This window comes from Aphelocoma coerulescens, chromosome 2 (genome assembly GCF_041296385.1).
Source record: "Aphelocoma coerulescens isolate FSJ_1873_10779 chromosome 2, UR_Acoe_1.0, whole genome shotgun sequence".
In the NCBI taxonomy this organism is placed as follows: Eukaryota; Metazoa; Chordata; class Aves; order Passeriformes; family Corvidae; genus Aphelocoma; species Aphelocoma coerulescens.
In genome coordinates, this window is record NC_091015.1 from 110826361 (window position 1) to 110853606 (window position 27246).

The 27246-nt window shown below is 37.3% G+C and overlaps 1 long non-coding RNA gene across 2 annotated transcripts in view; it reads left to right on the forward strand.

Annotated features, from left to right (window-relative positions):
• The window catches only part of LOC138105867 (uncharacterized), a 75070-nt gene extending 50297 nt beyond the window's left edge, over positions 1-24773 (forward strand). For both annotated transcript variants that reach the window (XR_011148750.1, XR_011148749.1), the window contains one exon: positions 24163-24773. This is a non-coding gene — a long non-coding RNA (uncharacterized lncRNA). The remainder of the gene's footprint in view (positions 1-24162) is intronic.
• The last annotated feature ends 2473 nt before the right edge of the window (positions 24774-27246 follow it).

Below are 27246 nucleotides of genomic sequence, written 5' to 3' on the forward strand. Positions count from 1 at the left end.
TTAATTTTGTTTTGTTGTTTTTTTGTTGGCAAGAAATCTTCTTGTTTTTAGTTTTAACTGCCTGATCATGTTTTTTGGATTTCTAACTATTAAACTCCTTCTGAAACAGTCTTTTAATATCTCTCACTGAATGGAATCTGTCTGTATAAACCCTCATACATGCTGGCTAGCCCTTTGTCATATATAATCTGTTCAGTGCTCTGATTATTTTTCTTTAATTATTTCATTGAATCCTCAGAACAGCTTGAAGACAAGTCCAGCAGCATTCTTAATCACCACAGTGACTATGACAGCCTCTGAAAATATGAAAAAAATGCACCAAATTGAAATTTTTTGGAACATGTGTAGTCATAGATGTTAAAAGGATCCATTCCCTTAAATATGGCTATCTTTACAGGACTGGGAATCCTTGTTTTTCACTTTGTCTTTTTCAGACATATTATTTAGCATCTGGCAGTATTTGTTAGTCAAAATGTTAGTCAACTACAGTGATGAAATTTAATTACTATTGGATAAAAGAAAAGTTTCAGTCATAAAATATATGAAATATACAGGAACTCTTGTTCTGCTAAAAAATGTTTTATAAGCCACATGCATGTTATTGAAATTGTTTGTGTATAATAGAGAGTAGCATCATAGATGTTCTCAACCAGCTCCACAAATCAAGCGATTGCTTCTGACACAAAATCATCTGTAGTTGTGATATTTGCCCAAAGTACAGAAAGGATTTCGTACTAATGACAAGTACAATTCTTCTGGAAAATACTACATGCCACACTTCAGCACATGTTCTCCAATATTGTGATGAAATGAGATTTTTGGGTTTGGTTTTTTTTTTTAGTTCAGAGGTGCATGTCGGTGTGAATGCAGATGAGATGGATTTTAATTAAATTCTGTTCTTCATTCTGTGAAGACTGCCATCTGATTTATATTGGTTTTCTGGACCTACACACATTTTAAGAGACGGTGTTTGTGCCAAGTGAATCTTTTTGAGACTGCATCTGCAGTGACATTTTTTAACCCTGCAGTCGCATTGAGGATTTTCCCAGCAACTTCACTGAAACTAAATGAGCCTTTTCATGCAGTGAGGATGGAACAGAGCTCTCTTTTTTCATCTAGACATAAACATCTGTCAATGACCAACTTCAGTAAACGCTGATCCTTATGTTTCCCTTCCTATATTAAAGGTTTAGATATTCAGTACCATAAAAAAAAAAAATCTATTTATAAATACACACACACACACACATGTATCATTACCATGTATCACTATTTAGATTTCTAAAGCTGGAAATTATTTGTGAAAGTAAAAAAATTCAGCAATCTATGCATTATGTACAGACATTCTGGGTTATGGAATATACAAGAAAAATGAGGAACAATGTGTGTGTGTTGACCGGTCTTGATCAACCTCTTTCGAAAGGGAGTGGCTTAAATGCCCTTACAATAAAGCAGAGAATATTACTGTATGAGAAAAGTGTCACAAATGTTTCTATTTGAACTAACTAAGCTCATACTCAACTGCGGTCATCACAAAAGTTCACCCCCTCTCCAGTCAGCAACTTTGATTTCCTTTTACCACTTTTTCATAGTAAGTTACTTTCCTTCCAGGTTAGAGTGATTTTTTTGCTCTAATTTAATCTATTACATCCAGATTTCTTGTAAAAACACATCTGAAAGAAACAGCTACATTTTTTATGGCCAAATATGAGGGAAGAGAGGGAATTCTCTTACCTCACTATTGTTCCTGGTGTCGTACTGCACAGTACATATCATTGCTTTATCCCACTTAGTAAAAACGGCATTAGCAAAAGTTGCAAGGTCTGAGCTGTTATGTTGGAGCTTGCTGCAAAGGTCTTAGGACAGCACACCGTAACATAACACTAACCTTGTGTCATAGGTTAGCAAGCATAGTCCCGGAAGGGATGTCCTTGCTAAGGTGTGCTTACAGCTTCCTCTGGGACCTGATAGAACCTATCAGCTGGCCAGTTTGAATATGGACAATTCTTTAAGCCACTTAAAGTTGTGACCGCCTCTGTGATCCACACTTAAGAATAGACAAACTCCCCCCCAAGCTCTCTCTCGTTTCCGGCGCTGGCACAGGTGGCTGCAGGCCCCGTGCGGGGGCCAGCGGGCCCGGCCAGGCCCTGCTTGGGCCAGGCTGAGCCGGGCCACAGCCATCCTGGAGCCATGGGCCTGTTCCAGCTGTGGAACCCCCCCCCACTGCCTTGCCGTGGGCAGCTGGAGCGGCTCGGAACCCCCCCATCCTCCACTGCGGCCGAGATTCAGCAAAGCGGCACCTCTGTCCGGCAGAGGCCAGGTGACCAACTGCGATAAGCCACATTCCAGCTGCAAGGCCGAGGTGAGATTAACCCTTTTAGTGCTGTGAAGAGCTGAAAACCTGAGGGAAGTGAGAGAGGAGATGCTTAAAGCTGAAATTCTGTTGTGAAGCTATGATATATCAGAGTATCCCGTTGTAATTTCATGAAGATCTGGGGGGTGGAGTGTTCAACTCGTAAGCAAAAGCACCTGCGCTGAGATAGGCAGATGCTGACACAGCTGTAATTTCATGAGAAGTTTGGACAGAGAGAGATGAACCAGATGAACCAGATGAGGACTTTTGCTCCAAATGCGAAAGGAGAAAAACCTCAATTCCTAGAGATGCTCCCAGAGATAGTCTTGAAGATAAGAAAGACCCTTTGCTCCCAGGGAAGGAGAAGGGCCTCTGTTTTCTTTGTTTCTGAACGGCTCAACCTTAAAATTGTACCCCAAAAAACTTCAAGAGTGGACCCTCGAAAGCAGTTGCGGGAAAAGCTGCAAGTCGGGGGAAGGGACTCACATCGCAAGCAGAGAGACTCCTCTTCCTAAATGGACTGAACAATATTTGGAAGTGGGTGGCTGTCTCGGTGTGATACTGTTTTCATAGCACGAGCAAGAAGAGACTTCTCTTTCTAAATGGACTGAACAAGGTTATTATGGAAGTGGTAAACAGACTGAACATCTTAAGGGTTGTCTTTACATTGTCAGTGGGAGAAGGGAGGAAGGTGGGGGGAGGAGGAGAGTTCTGAAGGTGGTATAATTTTTTTTCTTTTCTTCTAGGTCTGTTAATAAACTTCTTTATATTCATTCAAGTTGGTGCCTGCTTTGCAATTCTCCTAATTCTTATCTCACAGAAGATAAACAGTAATGAGTCTTTTAGACCAAACCACTACACCTTGTAAGATTAGCAGCTTATAGGAAAGCCTTTACATTTAAACTCCAAAAGTTTCAACTCTTGAAGTTATTAACTTGAAAATTCCAATATGCCCCTTATTTTTCCAATGTGGTATGTAGTACCATGTAATATTGTTTTACAGACCACTTTTTCTCATCTAGATCAGCACATGCTGTGCCAGCAGTAAGATTTTTAGGCTAAAATTCTGCATTAGAAGCCTACTGACTTGGTTAAAGCTTTCTGCCAACAGCCAAAAAGCTATGGAATTGACCAGGGTCACGACCTCCATCGGAAAGAAATTTGCAGGACTCCCATGACAGCTGAAGGGATATATGTTTCCAGCACTGTGCCTTAGTAGTGACTCGGACTTCCTCTTGCTATATAAACTCATATACACATCTTCTGATGCATCCAGCCAGGTGGGAAACTGTTTGTGGCCAGCTGGACAGAAATAAACACACAGCAGGGAACTGCAAAGGCTGTAAAGAGAAGACCTGAAGGGACTCTGCCCTTAGTCTTTAGGATAAGGCTCACATTTCTACATGTAATCACAGCATGTCTGATGCCCTTATCACATTAGCTAGGAGCACACGTGGAAATGGGAAGGACAGGAAAGACTGGAACATCTTGTCAGGCAAAGAGCACTTGATTGGTTTTGTATGTCTGTATTCTGCTATCAGTTTTTTTTAGCTACGTATTCAAGGGCCTTTTAAAATACACTCTTCAATAGCTGGATTTCATAATTTTTAATTTTCTGTACCAAGTATTATAAGGAATTATTAAATTTGGCTATTTTTATTTGAATCCAGAAGTAACCACAAACTACAAATTCCTTTATATTGACTGGATATAGTGGGATCTAGTGTTTTGAGTTTGTGAACAAAATTTCACTGCTTTGGACTGATCTGGAAATAAGTACAACCTATTAAATAAATGAAACCATAATGCTAATTATAAAAATAATATCAAAACTCTTATGTCAGCCAAAATTTATGCTGTAACTTATATTTTTGCTGGAAAAAAAATGAAAGTTGAATGTAAAATCAAACCAGTTTTATACCTCTTGCTTTTAATGGGCTATAAAATTTAATAGATGCTCTTTTAAAGGCAGTCTCCGATATCATATTGACCATAACATGAACACTGAGATGTCTGTTTATCCTAAAGTTTAAAAGAAGTTCAGATTCACAATTCATTTAGAATCACAAAATATTTTGTGTTGGAAGGGACCGCCAGAGATACTCAAGTCCAGCTCTTAAGCCAATGGCCCCTACAGGGATCACACCCACAATCTTGGCGTTATCAGCACCATGCTGTGACTAACACCTTGTTCAATACCATTGTTTCTTTTTTCCCAATGAATTATCATGATTTATGTGTAGTACTTTTCTTGGGGAAACTGCTGTTCACTAGAGACTTGGTTGAGCTCAAAAAAGTACATTTAATTTATAACTGCATGTTTCACTTGAATAAGATTGATGTAGCCCAACTCCACTAAATATGAACTGAGAGAATGAAATCTATTTTCTTCAAAAGTATTAGGAAAACACCAGAGAACATTATACACAGGACTGCAAACCCTTTCATGTTGCGACAGATAACGTTCCCTACCAAAAGAAGGGAAAACACAGAAGTTGTCCTACTGTACTTAGAAATGCATTCTCAAAAGCAGTGTATTACCATGTCAGTTTGGATGGTCAGTTTCGTATGCCGTTTAGGCAGTAACTGCCTTCAGGAAATGTATCTTCTTGCCCCTTGGAAAGAATTGTACTAGAGCTGAGGAAGCAATGAAAAGTTTGTCTTGAGTAACCTATTAATTTTGAGATGTCTTCTCCAAAGTTAACATATGAGAGGTTCTATTTGGAAATAGTTCCTCTAGCTGTGGACTCATAATTTCTTTTAAAATAGGTACTGGTCTCTGGTTAACACAGCTGAGCACAGATCATATTGTGGTTTTCATCTGAAACTGTCTGTGGCAAGCACAATTCCTCTCTGTAGAAAACAGGGAAAGGAAGAAAAGATGGAGGAACATAGCCTTGTCATGCTTTGGTACGAAGAGAGAAATCCATGGGAGAGTGTGCTACAGTATAAAAGCTAATTTTTACATTCCTGTTGATTGGGCATGTTCCTATTAATATTCCTTCATGTTTTGACTCAGCACTGCCTCAGGAGTGTAACTGAAGGTGAAGTAAAGAAGAGAACAACTTGTGTATGTCTTACAGGGTCTTCCCATCACCATACCTTTATCCAGTAACCTACTATTGCATGTGCAATAAACTGTCGTGACAAATACAGATCTTCTGCGACCAAAGTGTCCTCTGTTGTTTTTTGTGAGTAGGGGCATTGCAGATAAATTCCGTGTATTTTCTTAATTCCCTAAGTAAAACTATCAGGCTTTTGTTAGGAAAGAAGCATCTTAGCCTGTGACTGCTGTGAAAATCACCAGATTTTCCTTCCTAGACGTAAATTACCTTCCATTTCAAGAAGATAATTTCTCTATCTCCTAACTAAGTCTCTGCAAAAAATACAGGGTAATGAAATATAACATTTACATGGAAAGTCTTAAACCACACTATATTAAATGGATGTTGCATGTATTTTGAAGTATTTGGGGTGATGCTAATAAATTCCAGCTTCATTTGCCACAGGACATTGATGTAAAAACAAGCATATTGGTTTTGGTTGCAAAGAATTCTATTAAAGATAAATATAAATTTCCATTTGTTTTGGAGTTCGTGAGGCAAAAAATACAATCAGTGAGAGTCATTAACAACCCTGTAAATACACAGTGCAGAACTGGATGGTTGGAAGTTGTGTTCAAATAGATTCAGAAGATGAGAAATTATGACAGTTCAAAATTTCACAGTTGAATTCAGCCAATATATCTTGAAAGAGCCTTTGATTTTGATAAGAAGCACAACATTAGAGAGCTGCTTCAAGCATTTTAGAGGGGATTTTTTAAATGTATGAATTTAAAAACAGATGTGCAATACTTTTTTCAGCTGCTCAGTTCTTGGATAAAATAGTGGCATCAGTGCTGAAGAGTAATTTATATTTAAGGACTACTAAAAAAAATCAAGGGGGGAGGGGGTGTCCTTTACAAGGCTAACCCTTCAGGTGAGTTAATATGAATCCCAATTTGAGGGCCATTTCTCTCCATACTAGAGTAAATAACAAAAATCTGGATTTACTTTGATTCATAGCCTCTGTCTCAGGTATGTCTGCTAGTAAGCTCCCTGCTTAGAGCTCTACCTTCTCTTTGGAGCTGTAAGCTCCTCCTATTCATTATCCACAATTCCAATGCCCCTTCAGGAAGCTGTTACAGGATTGGAGTCTCTGCGTGCTTGGGGGCATGTTAAGTCCCTTAAAAGTCAGGAGCCCAGCCTTTAGATTCAGCATGCTGTATACATATCCATCCTATGTCAGTGCTCAGACCCTGTCCCCCAAAGAGAGCTGTTGCCTGCTGGGCAGGACCGGGATCAGAGGCTGTAAGGTATTCAGCTCAAAGCAGCAGCCTGGAGCCTGGATGGAGTTCTGTGGGTCTAGTCTCTTCTAACCCTTTCAGCTCACAAATGAAAGCATTGCAGTGTCACTTCATGTCAGCAAGAAATCAGGATCTATTTGCATATCTCCCCCCTGCAATGAAACTAAGCTGTCTAAAACATTTTTAGGCTTTTTTTTTTTTTTCTCCCCTGACTATGCAAGTGTTGAATGGCTTCCCAAGTATTTTACATTTATTCAATTAGTCAGATGGATTGTTTTGTTGGTTTGTTTTTCAGTCTGGTATTGTAGCTGGCTGTTTTTCTCACAGCCTGGCTGCTAACATCTTTCACTACAGACTCGTAGTTCTGCTAGTTTAGCCAGGTGCTGGCTGATGTTGCCAACTGAAGCATCTCAGGGATAAAGCTATGCTTTTCAGAAGTGTGCTATTAATTCTGACTTCTGAGAATGTTCCCTTGGAGGCTTTAGCATCACTGCTTTCTCTATGAACTAGTTGGCCTGGATACAAATTCTCTCATTCGTTTGTCAGTGTGATCTGAGAAACAGCATTTTCATTATCCTCCCCTCTCTTATCTGTGTGTAATGACTTGGGTATTGTAGTTTTCCCCAGTCAGTTTACAGAACACGATTGTGGCATAGCTGTGGTGTGATGACTTTTATGGGTTTCCAGCTGTTAGAGTTTTTGAGGTAAATTGTCAGTACAAATTGCTGGTTTTCTGTGTTTGTGCTTAATGGTTTTTCCTTGTGTGTGCAACAGTATATTCTTACCTAAGTATTACTTTTTCAGGCTTTTAACATTTCAAGTATGATATGTAAGTGGACAAATATATTTTTATAATGTAGGAGATCAAAGTCTATTTTAATGAAATAGCTTGGCCTGGGAGTTAATCTCTCCTGCAAATACTGAAACAAATTATGACCTACTTATTTAGAGTAGCTAATGAGCTTTTGGCTTTTCATATTGTATTATCTGCATATCTGTTTATAATATATCCTGAACTTTTCAAACAGTGATTTGATTTTTTTCTGTAAACCAGAAAGTAGTTTTGTCTACTTGACTTCTTTCAAACAAAAATAACTGAAAGGAAAAAACCTGTGCAACCTCAAGCTAATTTGTCTTCTCATGTTCTCTGAAAACCAACATAAGCTGTTAATATATTGAGGCCCATAAGGTCTCTCCTGCTCTGTTAAAACATGCTTTTAATAATGCCTAAAGATTTTTAGCTTTTACATATTTTCACATATTTGTAGCTTTGTAGATTGCTAATACATGGTTGTAGCTTCTAGTACTTTTCCTACCCTTTTCCCCTACATTTAAGCACATTGCAGTGCTTTATAATTCTTCCCTTCCTATGAAATAATTCAGATATGGAAGAGCAGCTTAAGAACACATTATTACTGATGTCACTAACATTTGATTTCCTCACAGGTATTTATTAGTTCATCCCAACTAAGCAGGTTCAACTGAACTTCATATTCTGTAGCAGATTGATTTCTAGGTTGTACCAGCTTAGTCAACATACCTAGATTTTATTTAATCTGATTACAAAAGATAAAGAGCAAACAAAAATGAAAACTCATTAGACATTGTCCTGGTTCTGGCCAGGACAGTGTTAATTTTTTTCAGTAACCAGAAGGGGGTGATGGCTAGGATCTCAAGGTTATTCCATACCACCTCACTGTGTTATGAGAAATCATAACAGCATGAGAAATCTTCTTCTAGGTCATCAAATCCTATTCTTTCAGATTCCATCTGTTTGCTGTATTTTAAAAACTGTTTTAAGAAAGACTAAGCGAGATTTACTATTGTTAGAGAGGCAGATTGGGCTTCTCAATCTCACAGATTTAGGCCTTCAAGCAGTACTTTCTGTACAAGATGCTCTCATCAGAGACCTGAAAGGGGCTGTGCTAGATTCTAAGTGCACAAGATAAATTTAATTTTTACTCTATCATTTTTACATTTAAACTAAAGTAGATCCTGTGGTTCAAGAGGAAAACAGTAAAGAATAGTTTTGCAATTTGTGCGTGTATATACAGAAATAAGTCATCAGTTTTCATGGCAAATTTCTGGAGTCACATATTTTTTCTAAGAACTATTTCCCTTAAATGCAATTTCAGATACTGTTTCTTTATAGAATATCTATTATCTTACTATTGACCAATTTATGTAATCTTTAGCAGTATCAGAGTATAGTGTTTCGTCTATAAATCCACAAATTTGTTGACAAAAGCTCAGGTGTTTAATTTACTTGTGCAGATACTTCAAGTAATTTTGCTTTGTAAGAGTTTTACAAATTACTTGATTCAGAGGGGCAAAGAGTCTTCAAATGATCTGTGATAATGTTGTCTTAGATGTCCAATATATGGACATTTTTCCTGTCTAGGAGTGACTTGAGTGAAGCTGGTTATAATATTATTCCACTTAAAATGTTCTATGAAATTTCAATTGTATAACAATCAATCAGTTAGATGTTAATGGATAACCATCCTGCTTCTTCACATCATGTGTGTATGTGTGTTTTAGTGTTGGAAAGCCAGCAGGCTCTGAAAGGAGTGAACCACAGCAATATCCAGGAAGCAGACTGAGGACTTGGATTATGGCCTGATTATGACAGAATCCTAGTTTGAGACAAATTAGGAGGAATGTCCAAAGTTGAATGTCCTCTGATAGAAGGCAGGTTTCAACCATCCCTCCCCCACCAGGTTTGGGAAAAAAAAAATTTTCCTCCAAGGAAAGTGAAAGGAAAAAACTATTTATTTAACAGACACAATGCACAGTGGGAAAAGAATAATAATGCTAAATAATAAAACCTCTCACTGGGGAGAGAAACCTGATAAGATTTTAGAGGCCTTTCTTTGGACGTAGTCTCTCTCTCTCATCTTTAGAGCCCTGCTCCAGGCCAATGGTGTAGGGTCTCCCAGTGTGTTCTGGTATTGTTGAACAGTCCAGAAGAGAAGAAGCCAAAGTCCCAGGGAGAAAAAAAATATTTAATGCTCCATCTCTGTCCAGATAAACAGAGCCGAAAGCTGGGTGAAAAGCAGGAAAAGGGTGCTTCCTCCATGCTTGCTGCTGCAGAAGCACACAGAGAAGATAGAGTGACCTTGGAGCACAAACAACTTTGAAAAGTTTGTCTGACTTTTTCTTTCTCTCGCACCCAGTTTTAAAGACACAGAAAGGTACAGGAATCATGTCGGGGCATAGAGCGGTGATAGGGGATATGACATCATAAAGTCACCCCAAGACACCTTCCTTTTCTTTTTTTCCTCTCAGCTGTCGAGCTTCATATACATCAAGTACAGACATTGACAGCAGGAAACTGTCGCATTACTTGTTACCCTGTGAATCCACATGTCCTACCATAGTTGAGTAAGTGATAGTGACAGGTAGTAGAGTGGAGGTTGCTACAGGGATGGCTTTTGTAAGAAGCTGCCAGAAGCTTCTCCCCTGTCCAGCAGAAGACTGGGAGACTGTAATTCTGACATTTTCTGGCTCCGGAATTTTCGGAGTTAATTAGGAATTTTAATATAGTTTTCATGTGCTTATAAAAAGGAGAGAGTTATGTTCTAATAATATTCAATTACATGTTTGGGAATGGGAGCAAATTACTTGTAGTAACCAAATATGTATTCCAGCAGAAGAAGGATCCATGCTGGAGCAATTAGTGAAAAATTGCAGCCTGTGGGAAGAGCTCACATTGGAGAAGTTCATGGAGGAACTCCACACTGGGGCAGGGGAAGAGTGTTAGGAGTCCTTATCCCAAGGAAGAAGGAGTGTGTCAGAGACTGAAGATAGTTCATGCCTCAAACATTGATATAAAGTTTTGATAAAGAAGCTACAACTGAAGAAGCCTCTCTGAAGAGTGGGACTTTGAACTGAAAGTCAAACTGTTGATTAGATAAAGGGAAACACATTGTCCAGTCATCTCAGGCTGAGGGAAAGGTTTGCATCCACAAAAGGCCAAAGCCACCAGCTGCAACTATCCCCGGCTGAGTTTGGGGTGGGGGAGAGCACAGCTCACAGAAGCCAGGTTTACACAGACTCCCCCCACCGAGGGGGGAGGAGGAGGTTTTGGGTGCATGGTGTAACCTCTGGTGAGAGGCAATGAACACCCATCCTCCATTACACAAACTGGCCCAGCTGTGGAACCCCCAACCCCACAGGCCACATCCACGGGACTTTCACGTGAGAGGCTTGGCCCCACAGGGCTGCACGTGGTGCAACAGACCCAGAGTCTGCTGTGAGAGACTGACCCCCACCCCAGGGGGACATGCCTGGACATTGCTACCTGGCTCAAGGGTATATAAACACATCAGATTCTGTGCTTTTTGGGGGAGACCTTCACCACCAAGAGACCAGCTGGAGAGGATCAATGAACATCGCTGGGATCCATGGAGTGGTGATATTTTCCTTATTCTGTCCCTGTCATTCTTTCTGTCCCACCCACCTATTTTCTACTTCTTTCTTTCTCTCTCTTTCTCTCATATTTACCATCAAATAAAACCCTTACTATTGTCACTGGCACATGGTCTCATTTGCACCTTAATTCAGGCAGAGGCATTTCTAAAGAACCTTAAAACTGGATCATAACAGACTGGCAGAGACAAATGCAATGAACTGACTGCAACCCCTTGTGCTGTTTGGTGGGAGGAAGTTGAGAAAATCAGGGGTGAAATTGAGCCCCAGAAGTAAGCAGAGGTTGGGGGAAGGTGTTCTTTAAGATTTGTGTTTATTTCTCATTACCCTACTCTGATTTGATTGGCAATAAAACTAATTTTCCTAGTGGAAACCAGAGGTTGTAGTGAATTGGGCCACTGTCAGAAGAGTGTTGTTCAGTCTATTCAGAAATGTCACTTACGGAATTTAAGAAACTTTTGTCCATGACAGTTGAGCAGTGCTTGGGTTCTTTGGCTGTGAATTTGCTGTGTGGTGCTAGGAAAATTACATAAACAAAGTGCCTGCAGCAAGTCACTGATGCCTTCCATATCTCTTCTTATGGAACTTGGGTTCTGGAAAGCATGAATAATTGAACTATTTTAGCATTCGTGCTAGGAACATGACAAGCCTCTTAATGTTGTAGAGAACTTTTAAAAAATTAGGCGGCTCAAATGCATAGTCATGTTCAATGATTTTAGCATAAATTTGTCTGTGCCTACCTCTGATACATTAAATAGCTTTATTAATGATCTCAAGTAATTTTTGTCTCAGATGGGAATTGTGGTGATAAATGATGTGATAGGAAAACCACAGAAAAGCCCACGACAAAATTAATATAATTTGGATAATGTGCAGCTAATAATGCATTGATCCACACAGTGAATGAGAAAATAACCCCCAACACTAACAAGAAAACCCAAAACTCCAGCACTGAATAGCTCCACAGTCAGTGAATACCATCCATCTCAGGAACTGAATTAATTGAGGGCAGTATGTTGGTGACAGTATTCAATTCATGATGTAAAACTTACACCATAAAACATAAAGCACTTTAAGGTAGACTATAATTCTGACATTTTCTGGCTCTCGAATTTTCAGAGTTAATTAGGAATTTTAATACAGTTTTCATATGCTTATAAACAGGAGATAGTTATGTTCTAATTATATTCAATTACATGTTTGGAAATGGGAGCAAATTACTTTTAGTAACCAAACATGTATTCCAGTTCTCAAAAGAGATAATACAATATGTTCTTAACTCAGTGGATCACATCTAATGTTCTGGCAAAATTTTCCGAATAGGTTTATAGTTAGGAAAATAAGATGAGGCATCAAGACATTCTGAGTCATTACTAATGCTTTATGACTCAGTATTCTTAGCTTCAAAACAATGAAACATCCTTTCAAAAGATACAACAAAGCAGCTCCTTTGGATTTTTTGTTTTAAACAATAGCTCACTTAGCAAGCACATTTTCATCTACAATGATATTAATGGGTAGAATTTTGTATAACTAGATGACAAGTCCTTATGTCTGAAAATATTTACTTTGTGTAAAAATATATTAATATATGGGGAATTCATCTGAAGAATGTAATTACATTCACTTACTGCTTGCTTTTCATTCTAAGATATGTTTGTTTTCTAGATTTTTTTTCTAAAGTCTTAATCAGGGAATTGAATTTCTTTAATCAGTTTGTTCTCCATATTATATTATATTGTATTATATTACATTGTATTTTAATTTATAATTATTTAATTTGCTGGTTTTCTGCAGTGCTATACTGTGACGAAAACAAAATTTAGAAAATACTCTTTGCAGACTAACACGATATTTCATCCATTGTCCTGTTCCTGTGTCAAGAACAGACTAGTCTTTAAATTGCAATTTAAATGGAAAATCTATTGCTCTTTTATAATTTAAAGACTGATTTTATTTATGTGAAGGGATATTCCAGAAGTATATACTTAGGATGTCGCTCTGATTCTTGAATGTGTTGCATCATCCAAGAGGGAAAAAGGGACAAAATGGGGATCCGCTAATTGAGAAGTCCTTCAAAATTCTCTGAATGAGGATGGTGAAGAGATAAAAGCCAGAGAGTCCAGTCATGGTCCTCTGCTGGAGCTGGTGGTGCACTCGAACACTGAAAATAAATTGTAATAGAAATTTAACCATGTCCAAGAAAGCTTGATGCTGGCCCAAGTTTGACATACTGCCTGTCAACTCCTATCCCAGGAAACATTATCTATGCCAGTGGATTGGCATATAGCATGTCATGACTACTATAACCTCTGTGGTAGTGTGGGCATTTTGGTGGTGTGGTTTTTTTCCAAGCAGTTTTGAAATACAGGCATAGCCCACAGAAGTGTCTCCATTTCCATCCTTTCAAATGCAAGTAAAACTTCTCAAACAGTTTTCTGATATGGTTAAATGTACTTTTTTTTTTTTCTTGTAACAGCTAAGAAGTCTTTTAATGTGGCATTATTTTAAATTTGCTACATACACTTTGGATAATATAACTTTTATTTTTTCTGAATTTCCTATGCTACGTGAGACACTAATGGTTGTTCCCATATACTAATTAATTTTTCTTTAGATGGCAGGGCATTTTTCAAAAATTATGAGGAATGTTGTAGATATTTTATGTACAAATTAAATATTTGTATTAAGTTTTGGCTTAAAGATTTCTTATTCCTTCTCTTAGTATTTGTAAAGAAATGCTGCTGTCTGTCAATGCATAAAAATTGATGAATTACATTTTTTACTTTTCTAATTTACAGCAGTTCAGGTATAAAGGCAAAATTTCAATGTCTCTTTTTTCCTTCTCTTGAATCTACTTGGAGATTAATCTTGTACCTAAGTAATGCTAAGTTATCAATCAGTCATGCTGCTAAATGTCAAAGGCAAAGGAACACACTGTGCAGTGACTGAACTCTGGTTCTAAAGAAAAAAATTCCATTTCTATAATGAAAAAATGTTTTAATTTTTCAATGATATTTACTTGAAAAATGGTAGACAGTTAAATTCCATGTTGTGTTGTTGAAAAAGCTTATTTAAAAAAAAATGAACAGTTTTCAGTTGTACTCATAGTCTGACAAAGAGGAAAAAGAGGAAAACAGTCTGCTACCTAATGAGAGACGGGCATTAAAATAGGAGACTGCTAAGAGTGATGATTCAAAGAGGCTGTCAGTGAGATAACAGATGAAGAGACAGAAGAGTGTAAGGCCAGAGGATAAAATATTTCAAGGTTTCTTTAGCTGTAACACAATCAAAGATGTTGGAAACTTTCATGCCTCCCTTCCACTCCCTCTCCTCATGGTAGCATGTGTCTGATTAATGCAGCTAATACAGTGTTTAATGTTTAAAATAAATGTTCTCAGGCACTTGTACTTCCTGCTGTCCAGGAGCTAGCAGAAACATTAACTGAATTACACATAGAACTAGGAAGGAAGACTCTGAAAACATAGTGCTTTCTTGGTACCACTGAGAAAATGCTGCTGCTCACATTTCTTTTCTTTCCTCCTATCTACTGTGTTTTGTTAATGCTAAAACCTCTCTGCAAGAGCACTCAAAATAACAGGAAATACTTTCAAGTGTGGAAAGCATAGGTAATTTTATGATCCCTCTGTACCATATACTTCAGAGAGTACATCTTCACACTGATATTTGTTAATTCCAAACTTTTTGAGTGTGTTCAGGATGTTGGGAACAGTTATATGGTGTCCTTTTGAGTCATCAAATTAACTGCTCTAAGTGATAGAAACACAGCCCCACCCTCCTCTCTACCTGCCGCTCTCTTTGATGCTCTCCAAGTTAACAAGCACACACAGACAGACAGGTCCCTCCAGTACCACCATGGACGCTCTGTCTGCCTGGCACACCTGCCCAGATAGTGGCTCCTTACCTGCTTCACAGTCCCTGACTCACCAGCTAGTCCAGTTCAATGCTCGCTAGCAAATTCATCTCTCATGAACTCCATATTCTCAAGTCCCCTGCAGCACATGGACCTCCTGTTAACCTATTACCCTGGCCTAAAACAAAGGGTCCTTTACTTGCTGTGGAGTCCAGCTTAAAATGTGAGTGGAAGTTCTCCAGACACAATCCCACAGAAGTGCACACTCAGCTGGTTTGAGTAAGAGACAAACACTTGTCAGCCCCCAGCAGCTGGCAGCAGGCACATAGGCTGTGCCCCATGGTCCTGCTCCAGCTGCCCATGCAGAAACCCTCACTCACACCAGTGCTCCCGGAAGCAGGATTTGGGAACACACACTCCATTCCAGTCCCTGCAGCTGGAAGTTAAAGATCCCAGCTCATTTCGGTAGCTGTTGCTAAGACCCCACTTGCTGCAGTAGCTGACACCACGGGCCAGGGGTGCCTGTACCCCAGTCTGGCTCCAGTACCTGACACTCAAGTCTGCTCAGGGTCCACCAGCTGTGCATGCAGGGCACACATGCACATGGGATAGAGACTGAGATCATGCAGTGAGAGAACTGAGAAAAGAATTTATGAGATTATTGGATAGACTGGTGATCAGGCGCAGACAAGTGTACTGACTTGTCTCATTCTACGTGAAGCTGGCCCCTTTTATACCCTTTTCTGTCTACTCCCCCTCCCAGATTCCCTTCACTTGCACATTGATTGATCAGTTGGCGTAGTCCCTCTGCCATCCCCACCTGCAGTATCCTCTTTGTCTCCTTACCATTTGCAAAGACTCAGATGCCCTGCAGTTTCTTGGTAGCTCATCAATTAGTGTGAATTTCTGGTAATTCACAGAAATGGTACATTTCTGCTTATTGTCTCCATTAAGGGTAATTATCTGTTTGTCTCTCTCCCTTGTCATCCCAATTTTGCAAGGTCATTACTCAGACAATCATACTGAAGAAAAACAAAACCTCACCTCTGCACCAATTAGGGTGATTGGCTGGGTTTATTCTTATCATGACTTTCCTTATCAATTGTCACTCAGGTTTGCCTCTGTAAATTCTTGTTTATGGCTCCTTTGTCCAGATACCCTTAAAAGAGCAGATACTGTTCTCCCACATACCCTTGCAGATTGTTTATTTATTAGTAAAGTGATCTTACATATAAATTCTCATTTACTGCAAGCTTTTATAGCAATGGGTTAGCAATGTCTAAACAGCTCTTCCTTTGGACCTCAAGATTTGGTTTGTTCAGTGCATCTAGTCAGAATAGACATGAACCTGAAATTCTTTGCAGCCAGTTTGGGTATATATATACATATAATTAATTGGAAATGTTGTCGGTGATATATTGATTATGGGAATACAGGTCAATGGCTTATGTTTTCCTTTTTGCCATGGGGTAAGTCTAGAATTATATTTGTAGAATTACTCCATATTTATGAAATATTTCTGAAATCAGGCTGTGCCTGGTGTCTTTGACCACAGTCACTGAAAACTGTAAACTTTACAAATTTGTGCTTCATTTTCAAAACAAAGAAACTTTATACTTTCATGCCTAAAACAGTAGTTGCATTGTAGGCTACAAGATTCATGGGTGCAAAAGTGCTATGGAAGACTACTCAGCATCCATATTGTAGGCTACAAGACTGAAAGATAACACTGAGTGAGAACATAAAAAGATCTCTTAGCCTGATAATGCTTGATTTAATTCCACCTTTTGAAGAATGTCAGAAAAACTGCCACACTGAAACTGTTGCCTGACAATTTAATCACTGCTATCTAAAGAAACTACAATTTTTTGTGTGCAGTTCAAGAAAGTATTTGAAATTAGAAAAGTGTTTATCTTGCTAAGGTAACGAGAGAGACTTGGATAAGATTAGATCACAAATTTAGTTAAAGAAAACAAAACAAAATACACCCTCAAGAAAGAACACCTCAAAAAACCCAACCAACCAATCAAAAAAAAACCCCAAAACCCAAAGAAACAGACACCAAGAAACAGAGAACCAGAAATTTTATAAAGTTTTAGAGATTGTAGAAGACAGATAATGATGTACTCCCCGTTCCTCAGAAGTCAAAGATAAAATCATCACTTCCTTTATCTAGACTTTTGTCTCCTCTCAACTGAATTTAGCCTGCCTTTTTGTCCTGTTCAAAGAGTAGACAAAACAGGTGGAAAGAACAGACACCTCCCAGCTTTCTGTGAAGTCTTCCTGCTCTGTACACAGTGCATATCTTTGTCCATTCCCATGTTCTGTGTGAACCTGTGGTGCATTTTTCCATCCATCTCTTCTCTTGTTGACGCCTTTGCCTGATGTATGAAAAAGCAGGATATGATGACTGCTCCATAAAACATGAACAGGAATTGCCTGCTTATATCCAAACAGCTCTACATACTTGCTGAGTATGTTCTGTGTTCTCTTTTCTTTCATTGACTCTATTTATGAATAAGGGAAGCAGAATTATTTTCCAGAATAAGATACAAGAGTATTTGGATAGTAATCTAATTTTCTGTATCTAAGTCAAATCTAAGACTAAATTCACTGGCCCCAAGTACCCCACAGCCAGATGTTTCAGACCTTGAATTACAGATTGGAATAGGTAATTTACTTACTGGAGTCCTGGACATAAATTACAGCTGGAGTTACATGATCATCTAATGGACAAAAAAGGAAGTCAGTTTGATTTTCAGTGGGCAAAAATTGTCTTTACAGCTCAAGATTCTTTGGTTTCATGGAAGTCTTCATCTCATGCTGCACTTTGTTCTGTTTTGTTTCCATTTGACTAATTAAGATAATGAAAGAGGCAAGAAATAGAATTTGTGGGATAAATATGATTAAGTAACACATTAATAAAATTCTTTGGTGCTATATCCAAACCACATTTTTCTCAGTGGATTCCTGTTTGTCTAAAGGAAATGAAGCCTAGAGAGATAAGTTTTTTTCAATACACTTCAGTGAATCATTTAATTTTATCAGGCTTTCATACTGCCACTAATAACATCACCTGAAAAAATGCCTTTTCCTTTCAGAAAGCTTGGAAAGGCTTATGGGGATGGTGGCTTCAATGCAATCTACCTGAGTTAAGAAAAACAAAGAAAGAAAAGGAGGTGGTATCTGCTTTAGCTAGTTAAAAACCAACATATTGTGCTAATATTTCAGAAAAATATTCTGTTGAAAGAGCTTTCTCTATTATTTTCTGGCTGTGTACAACAACAGCTAATAGGTTCTGTCTAATGTTTCATTGCTCTGATGTGAGATAAGAGGCAAAAAGCCTATGGGTAAGAATTAGATCTTAAAAGTTTTTTCCTCTTGACTTTAAAAAAGCTTTGGACGTGGTCTCCCACAGCAGTCTGTGTTGGGAGGTAACAGTCTTTGTTCTCTCAGGGAGTAATAGAGAATGAATGAAAGCATGTTTGGACTGTGGTTGGTGACTGGTGCTTTGCTTGGAGGTCAGTAACAACTGGAGCACCTCTGGAGTGTCTCCTTAGAGTTGGCCTGTTTCTTATCTCTATCAGTGACCTGTAGGAGGAAGCAGAAGGTACCCTGGTACATTCCCCAAATCTAAGTCTGACAACAAACAAGGGGCAGCAGTTGACAAGCCTGGTGGCAGGGCTGCTGTACAGAATGTCCTGGGCAGGCTGGAGACACAGGCCAGCAGAGACCTGGTAAAGTTGAGCAAGAACAACACAGGCCCTCATGGTCACTTTTGTCTATGTATATATAGACAGGAAAAGGTGATTAGGAGGACAGAGCCAGGCTCTTTCTTGTGGGCAGGAGGTTAGATTGGAGACCTCCCAAAGTTTACCTGATCAGCCTGGATTATCTTACAATTCTATGAGCTCCAAAAGCACATAGTGACACACTAGGTATTTGGATTTTAGGAAATCAGTATTTTTAGGCAAATTTGTGTGCATGACCTCTTGAACTTAATACATGAATTATAGAATTTCCATTGTCAACAATTGGTTGGAAGTTTATTTCTGTGGGGTTTTTATACAGTGATGAATTTCACCTACATTATCACCTTGCCTTCTCTGTCATGTATATTACACCAAATCTTGATATGTGTGGAAATTTATACCTATACTTTTGCACTGTTTAATTTTCTTTATATGTGTTATTTTTTGTCTGTTGCCCATTGACATCAGTTGGAGAATGATGAAGAATTTTTTTATAAATTTAAATAGGAGCCTATCAGTAGGGGTATTTTAATTAAGTAGGGGTATTTAATGACCAGGTACTTTCATCCTTTATCTTAAAAAAGGCCAACTCTTCTCCTTAATGATGACAAAACCATGATTGATTTCTGACAAGAGAAAAAAAAATTATGCATGACTTTCACTGCAAAGTTTTCCTTTGAACTAGAAACTTCTTTAACATAGATGAGAATTGTTCTATTGAAGCTCTATGATAATAACTCTAATTAGGGTTCATTTGAATTTTTAGTGCCTACAGTTTGAATAAGGATGTAAATGAAAGGAATATTTTTCATATTTTTAAAGGGTACAAGTACGTGTGTGACAAAAAAAGAATATATTTTCTTTATTTAAGGACATTTTTTCTTTCTTTTTTTTAAAAAGTGATTTAGATTAGTTTGAAAGGATTTAAATGTGCTGTTTTAAGAATTTCAAAAATATATTTTTCATAGTAGCCCTGTGAAGCAACATGCCTTCAAAAATTTAAACAAAAGAGTTACACAATACTCAATACTGGTGATGTGGCAATTAAAACTGATAATAGAACTAGAATAGAAAATGTACAGATCTGTTTGTGATTCAAGTAAGTGGGTGCTTTAGTTCACTGTAAAAGAATTCTGTAAGCATGTGGGCATCTTGTTCATTACCTTTCCTTGAAAAAACAAAATGATGTAACTTGGTGATTAATGGTGTGCAATGTGTTTAGTGAAAAAAATCAGGTAATTTAAAAATTAAATTTATAAAGTTTATCAAGCACTGAATTCATCAGCACACCGTGTTGCCAAAGTCTTTTCCTAGTATCCAGAGAGCAAAAAGCCAGAAAACCCAACACCCTTTCCTAAATGTAATGCTTGGAAGCCTTGAAACTTGTTTAGCTTTTACACGATTGGCATAAGCCAGTATATTAGTGAATTGCTACTTTAAAGCCTTGCTCACTCTTGCTCACTCCTTTCTCCCAGTCCTTTTCTTCCTCATGCCCATCCTTCTCTTTACTCTCCTCTCCCTTTCAAGTATGAGTTCACACACAGTCCTGTGTCAGCTCTAGAAATTGTGTAGCTATCTCATGAGATCAGCTGGATGTTCCATCAATTGGTCTGATGGAAACGAATATTCCTTTCTGGTACAGTCAGAGCTTCAGGGGGAGTATGACAGTACTGTTTTAGCATGGCTTACTCCATCCATGGACACTTTTCCTGGAATAATTAAGTAGGAGCAAATGTAATCTTAGAAGCAAGGAGTTTCACCACATCATTATAAGCATGATGCAAAAAATGCAGGGCTGGTTAAAGAAAGAAAAGAGCAATGGAAGAACTATCAAGGTTTTGGGTTTGTTTTGTTTTTTTTTTTCAAGCCAGATACTGTTCTCTGTCAGAAAAACAAATGAAATTCACATACACACACAGGGAAGTGATATTAGATACTCTAGCACAGACTGTAAAATATATTTTACACTGGGTAAGCATCAGATTTAGATCTTAGTATGGATCTCATTAAAGCAGTATAATTCATTTACACAGTCTCATGGTGCAAAAATTGGGCTTTATTTGGGAGGATATTGTCAATTTACATCAAGGTGTGTTTATTAGAGGAATAGAGTTCAGGACTGAGGATGTTAGTTAAGGCTGCTGCAAATCAAGTAACTGTTGTTGACTGCAAAGACACAATTCTGCATCATCTTTGTAAACAACTCCTGTTCCGGCTGAAAAACTCTCTTATGTCAAAATAGGATATTACAAAAACAAAGAAACAAAAAAAAAAATCTGATGATCTGTAACTCTGCCACAAACCAATTTAATTAAATTATAATCCTCTTTATTTTTAATCTAATTCTGTTATGATCTCCCACTTCATTTCTGATGATTTTAAGTAGGCACTTTCGGGTGTTTTTCATTGTCCATTTCCTTTAGTCCTTCCATTTTTTGGTTTTTTTAATACGGAGGATTTTTTTGTTGACTGTTGCATTGCTGGAAAAGTGTCCCAACTCATTTAATTAGTATCCAGTATAATGCTGTAAAATCTAGCTTTCAGTTAGTCATCAGGGTCAAACATTGTCCTCTTGAGCACAAAGAATAAAAATTAAATATTTTAATCTCTTTATTAAAAGATTCTCTTGGTTACAGAAGCAGATTGAAATTTATGCTATCAAAGGTGGTGAGTCTGCCAAATGTGCCTTTGTAACTAATTCTAAAAGTCTGGGGATATTTTCAGCATGTTAGGGAATAAAATGAAAGGTGGAGATATCATACTAGAAAGCTGCATGAGCTGGCATCATTGCAAATGGAAATAATCCTAATTTTCTTCCAGAAAGATCCCTTTGTATATTAAATTTGCTTTCAGTATATTTTTTAAAATGCTGTTGCAAGAATTGTTTGATCTGCTCACATCTGGTCCTTAAAACACGTTCATTAGGTGAATATTTGGTGGTAATTAAAGAAGAAATGTTCACTGTCTGATACCAAAACACATGACTGTCATATTAGGATGTTCCTCCTCTGTATCTATTATTATGCAGGCAAAACATGATTGTAGCATCCAAAAAATCCCCCGAAACCAACCTAACAAACAACCCCAACCAAACATCCAAACCAAAAGCCACAAAAAGCTTAAAGGTGGATCAGGTACTCATTGCAAACTGCAATTTATACAGTTATACAGTTAAATTTCACACCTCTTCCCTTACACAGTATGCTTTTTTCTACAATTTTGTTTCTTCATTCTAATATTGTATACCAGAGATGTCTTCCTTCCTTCTTGTTTTCTTTCTCTCTCTCTGTCTTTCTTTCTTTTTGTTTGGTTTGTTGATTTTCTCCCCAGGCAGGTGGATGGGCATGACAAGTCCAAGTCTTCGTATGTGATACTTGGAAAATAGGATTGTAGTAGAGAATGGAGTGGAGTTTGGTCCACAGTTTCCAACATCTAATAGCTATGGGCATCCAGTTTCTCCAGACATTACTGGCCATCTAATCTTTATTTCTGTGGGAAAACTAATGCAATCATAGGATATGAAATTGTAGGATTTGTAAAATATTCCTGCTTTGAGTATCATTATAATATATGCTGAGTTATCCTAGATAGGGAAAAATTACTGTTGAATAAACCTTTCATTTCTATTTTGTGATAAACACAGCAGTACATTTATTTTCTGAAATGGCTGGGAGGTTGAGAGAGGGTAGTTATAGCTACACCTAAAATAATATTCAGTTAGTAATATATTTTGGCTCCATTGTTACAAATTAGATTTCACAACCAATATAGAGTGTATAAAGAACTGTGAAAAGTAATTTTTATTTTGTGCTTATATATGTTTCTCTTCCTCTTTTTTCCCCAAGGGGTATATTTAGCTTTTCTTATCGTCATCTGTAGATATTATTAAGTCCTTCATAAGAAAGAATGGTAGAAGTGAGATATTATACTGTAACCAATAAATCACGCATCACTGACTTTTTAGTAATTTAGAGGAGGACCATGGCTCAGAAAGAGCTTTTCATATGATATATTTTGTAATGAAAAACAGTTTGTAGAATTTGTTGTAATGAAGTTTTAGAAAAAAAGTTCAATGACATTTAAAATTGTTTGAATACTTTTTTTTTTGTTTCACACACTATTGTGAGATATAGAAACATTCACTGAAAACTTTTAAAATTTTTGAGATTTGTGGCAATGCCTCTTAAAACTATAATATTGTTACAGTGTGTACCCAGATCTGAATGTTTTTTCTGCCATCAGTGGGTACCATATCCTGCAACAGGTCAGTGCAAGAAGAGCATCTCTTGTTGTTTATTTTAGCTAGATATGATTTCATGCTTCTTTTAAGATTAAAAAGTGTAAACTGTAGATACTTTTTTTTGGCTCTGCCCAATTTTCAGAATTTTAAGTCTTGGATCTTGTCAGTGAGGTCAGATACAAAAAAAATAAACTCCTGTGCTGCAGCGGAATCTGGAAACTATTATAGCTTTTGTTCTTTTTCTTCACCTAACCTTTTTGCTCTTTGAACATGTTATCCATTTTATTTTTGTACTACAGAAATATTTACTACCGGAGAAAAATTCTGCCTTCAAATACATGTAGAAAGTCTCATTCACATCAAAGGATGTTCTTCTCTACCTATGTGGTAACCTCCAGGTCCTCATTTTGGAGAAAGAAAATAGTGAAATGTATTTGTTTTCAACAGGGCAAATAGGTGTCCTGAGTATCAAGTTTGAGCAAGCTTTTAAAATATAACAGCAAAAAGATTTTAATGTATTACAATTTTTCAAATCTCAACAGAAAGTTTTGATAAATTTGCATTTAATGGCATAATATATATGATTTAGAGTAAAAAAAAAAAAATTCTTCCTATATCAAAATAGAGTTAGTCTGAACCACAAATTCCACCTGCAGCTATCTGAGACCTTATCCATGCTTTGAAAATCACTACTCACAGTATCAGGTATTCCTTTATCTGCAGTATTAATGGTGGCTCACATTTTCTTCTCTCGGTGACTGCAATGCAAAGTAATATATACTGCACAATATTCAGTAATGTATGCAAACTACAGGAAGTTATTCTATGAAATGGAATTATATTGATGGGGAGACAGCTGGTAGAAACAAAGAGGCATAAGTAAGCAGAAGAGAAAATTATGAGTATAAAGAATTTCTCAATGAGCTTCTGTTATTTCATCATCCCACTTAGACTGAATTGATTAACAACAGTAAGTACACCAACACTGCTTTTAGCCTTCTGTTACCACAAGCTCTGTTGACACACATAAATAAAACAAGGTTTCATTCTCTAGCCTTAAGGCCAAACTATATTACTTATCCTTGGATTTTCTCTTGGCTATTTGATATGACAGCTGCCTTAAGATGTATGAATATAATTTTTGTTTATATTCTTTTCTTTTTTCAGAATGCCTAAAATAGGGTGAAAATGGAATCGCAGGCTACTTTCATACCAAGAAATGGACAGTATATATTGAAATCTCCCATGTGTGGCAATTGAGCAAATGTAGTTCAGAGCAAGTGATGTAGAAGTCTGGAAATTCAAGAGTAAATCTGAGTTTTATTGAGAAGACTAGTTTAAACTACATTGAAAGTTGCAGGTATTTGTGTAGTCTCTTGTATATTATGGCTCACTTGATGACTCCAATGACATAGATTGAGGTCTGAGCTTGTGAAAGTACCATTTCTACTTCCTGAGCCCATCCGATCCTTGGAGAGCTTTTGTTGGTTTTCTTGTTATTAAGCTTCATCTCAGAGAATAAAAGTTCTATTTAAATAGAGGTCATGAGAAACAAAACAACCAAAAAGCTATTATGGATTTTTAATGATGCTTATAAGCCCTCTGTGAAACTGCATGAACTTGGTACTTATGCACATCCTTATTTACAACAGTTCCATACCCACAGAAACAATTCTTATGTGTATGGATTTTTCTGCAACAAGTTTATTCAATCAGGTCTGAGTCACGGAATTTAAAGCATGCAATATCTTTTTTTCTACTGGTCTGAATGAAAATGAACAGAGATATTACTTTTAAAAATACTGTGTCCTCTGTACTTGTTAAAAAACAAAGTATAATTTATTATTCTTTTACATTGTCATTTTATCTCAGTTGTAGATACATGCTTTTTAAAAATTATTTCTATCCCTACACCTTTTTTTTTCATGGGGTTTCCCATTCTCGCAATGCTTTAAAATTAAGGTAAAAATAAATTTAGTAGAAAATATTAGGAAAAGCACTAAAATATCGGACTGAGCTATATAAAATTATTCTGCCAAAAAGAAGGTGACTCTCTGAAGAAGAGGATAGCAATTCTTTTTCTATATTAGTGTCAAGAATTCTTCTCTAATCTAATCCTACCTAATCTTATTATCTTGAAATGTTTTACTCTGAAGATTTCCCCATCAATGTGTTTATGTATCCTTCCTAACAGTCTTCTACAACATTAGAAATGCGTAAGGCTTCCAAAATCAAAAGAGTTTTAGGAAAATTATAATTCAGAAAATGAAATATGATGCATATACAAATGTAAAAGGATAGAGGCTATGCAAAAATGAAGCTTCATTTTTAAAGGGAAGGAATGATAACCACCCAAAAGGAGATAAAAATGCATTTACAGTTCCGATCCCTTCTGCAAATCCTTGATTTTACCCTCATCTAAATATGAAGGATGAAAATACAGAATAGCTTCATGGTTAAATCACAGTAGACTGTTCACTGATCAATATTAGTGTTGAAATTAATATTTTTGTTATTAAGCTAATTTAATCAAAACTTAATGTGCAATAGAACTTAGTGTCTGAATAGTATTTTTCTACCAGTTCTTTGTCTATATCAGAATCATTGCAGGAGAAAGGACTCCATATCTCAGAGCTCTAAAAGCAGGAAGATAATTACTCATTTCTGAGAATGAAGGTTTTTTCATCAAAGAAAATACAATGATCTTTTTCTCTTTTCGAGTCCTTTCTTTGTTTATTTCCAGTTTTTCCTCTGGATATATTTTGGACATTTTGGACAGGGTTGCTTGACGTAAAAAACAAAGTAACTTGTGTGAGCATAATTAGCCCATGTGCACTGAAGTAATGAGCTTATTACTTTTGAGACATCCATAGATTTTATCTGCATTATGTACAGAGCCAATTGTAAATAACCTTTGGTCTATGACAGTAAATAAAGTTATTAATTAAGAAGACAAGTGCTTCACTGTGGTTATTTTGAAAATCTGTTTCCAGTGTTTTGCAGTATGCTTCCCTCTTCTTGTATCATCTCCCCCACATTACAAGAGTTCATTAAAAACCAGACCAAACAAAACCAAAAGGAAACAAAACAAAACAACAAAACCCCCCAAACAAAACCTAACCAAACCACACCAAACCAAAAAAAACCCAACCCAAAACAAAACAGAAAGCAAAAGCAAAACCAAACCCAAACACCAAACCAGACCTATCTATTTTAGTCAGCTAACCAGTGTATAAACAGTAAAAAGGTGCATAGTTGAAGCCTGAGCTACAAACTCTGTTTTTCTGAGCATTTGCAAACTGTGTACTAGTTTGAAAGCAAACCAGTGAGAGACCCAAAATCAAAATTGTGAGAACTACAATTTAATAGGAAAATTAAAAATAAAAGCAGTAGTAGAGAAACACTGACAGAGTCAGGGTACAACCTGACTCCCTGCCCGGCAGGGTGGTGGTAGCAGCCCAATTAAATGGAGGCTGCAGTTCTCTTGAGGTGATAGATGTGGTTCTGTTGAAACAGTGATCCTGTAGAAGGGTCTGGTCTTCCTCTGAAGGTCCCGTGGTGGTTTTGTAGCTCTTGTCCTCTGGGAATCCAGTAGGTGAGGCTGGCTGTGGTGTTCCAAACCTCAGATTATATCCAGGTAGGAATGCTTGGTTCCTCCCCCTGGGCAGAGCATCTCACAACAGGAGGATGTAATTTTATGAGCCATGCAGTGAGGCTGGATGGCCCATGAGCAGAAGATATCCCTCCAGAGGGAGTTATCAGGGATGTGTCATGGAAGAGGTAAAGAACATTGCCCCACCTGGTTTCAACAGATGGTGCTAGAATACATGCTTTTGGTTACATTTTACATTGTAACCTAAGACACTGTGCAGGCCCAGTAGTGTTTTGGAGAGAAGTGTGCACTCCCACTGTTTTAAAGTCATGTAGATGTATCTGGTTTACTTGTTCTCATAAGAGCCTGTGAAAATCCTGTTATATTGATATTTGTTTCACAGAGTGACCTCTTGAAAGGTTTAAACTGGCTTTACTTCTGTACTGAGATCAGTTCTGTGATATAAGTCCATTAGTCTTTTTTTCATATATGTGTTGCACATCTTTTTTACTTTTGATAGGAAAATTTAGCCATAGAAGAAACAATGTTTCCTCTCCTCAGGAACATGGTAGGAACACTTTATCTGTCAAATTATATTTTCATATGGATTCTTCTTTTCTGAACAGCTTGACATGAGAAGATTAGGCTATGAAATCTCC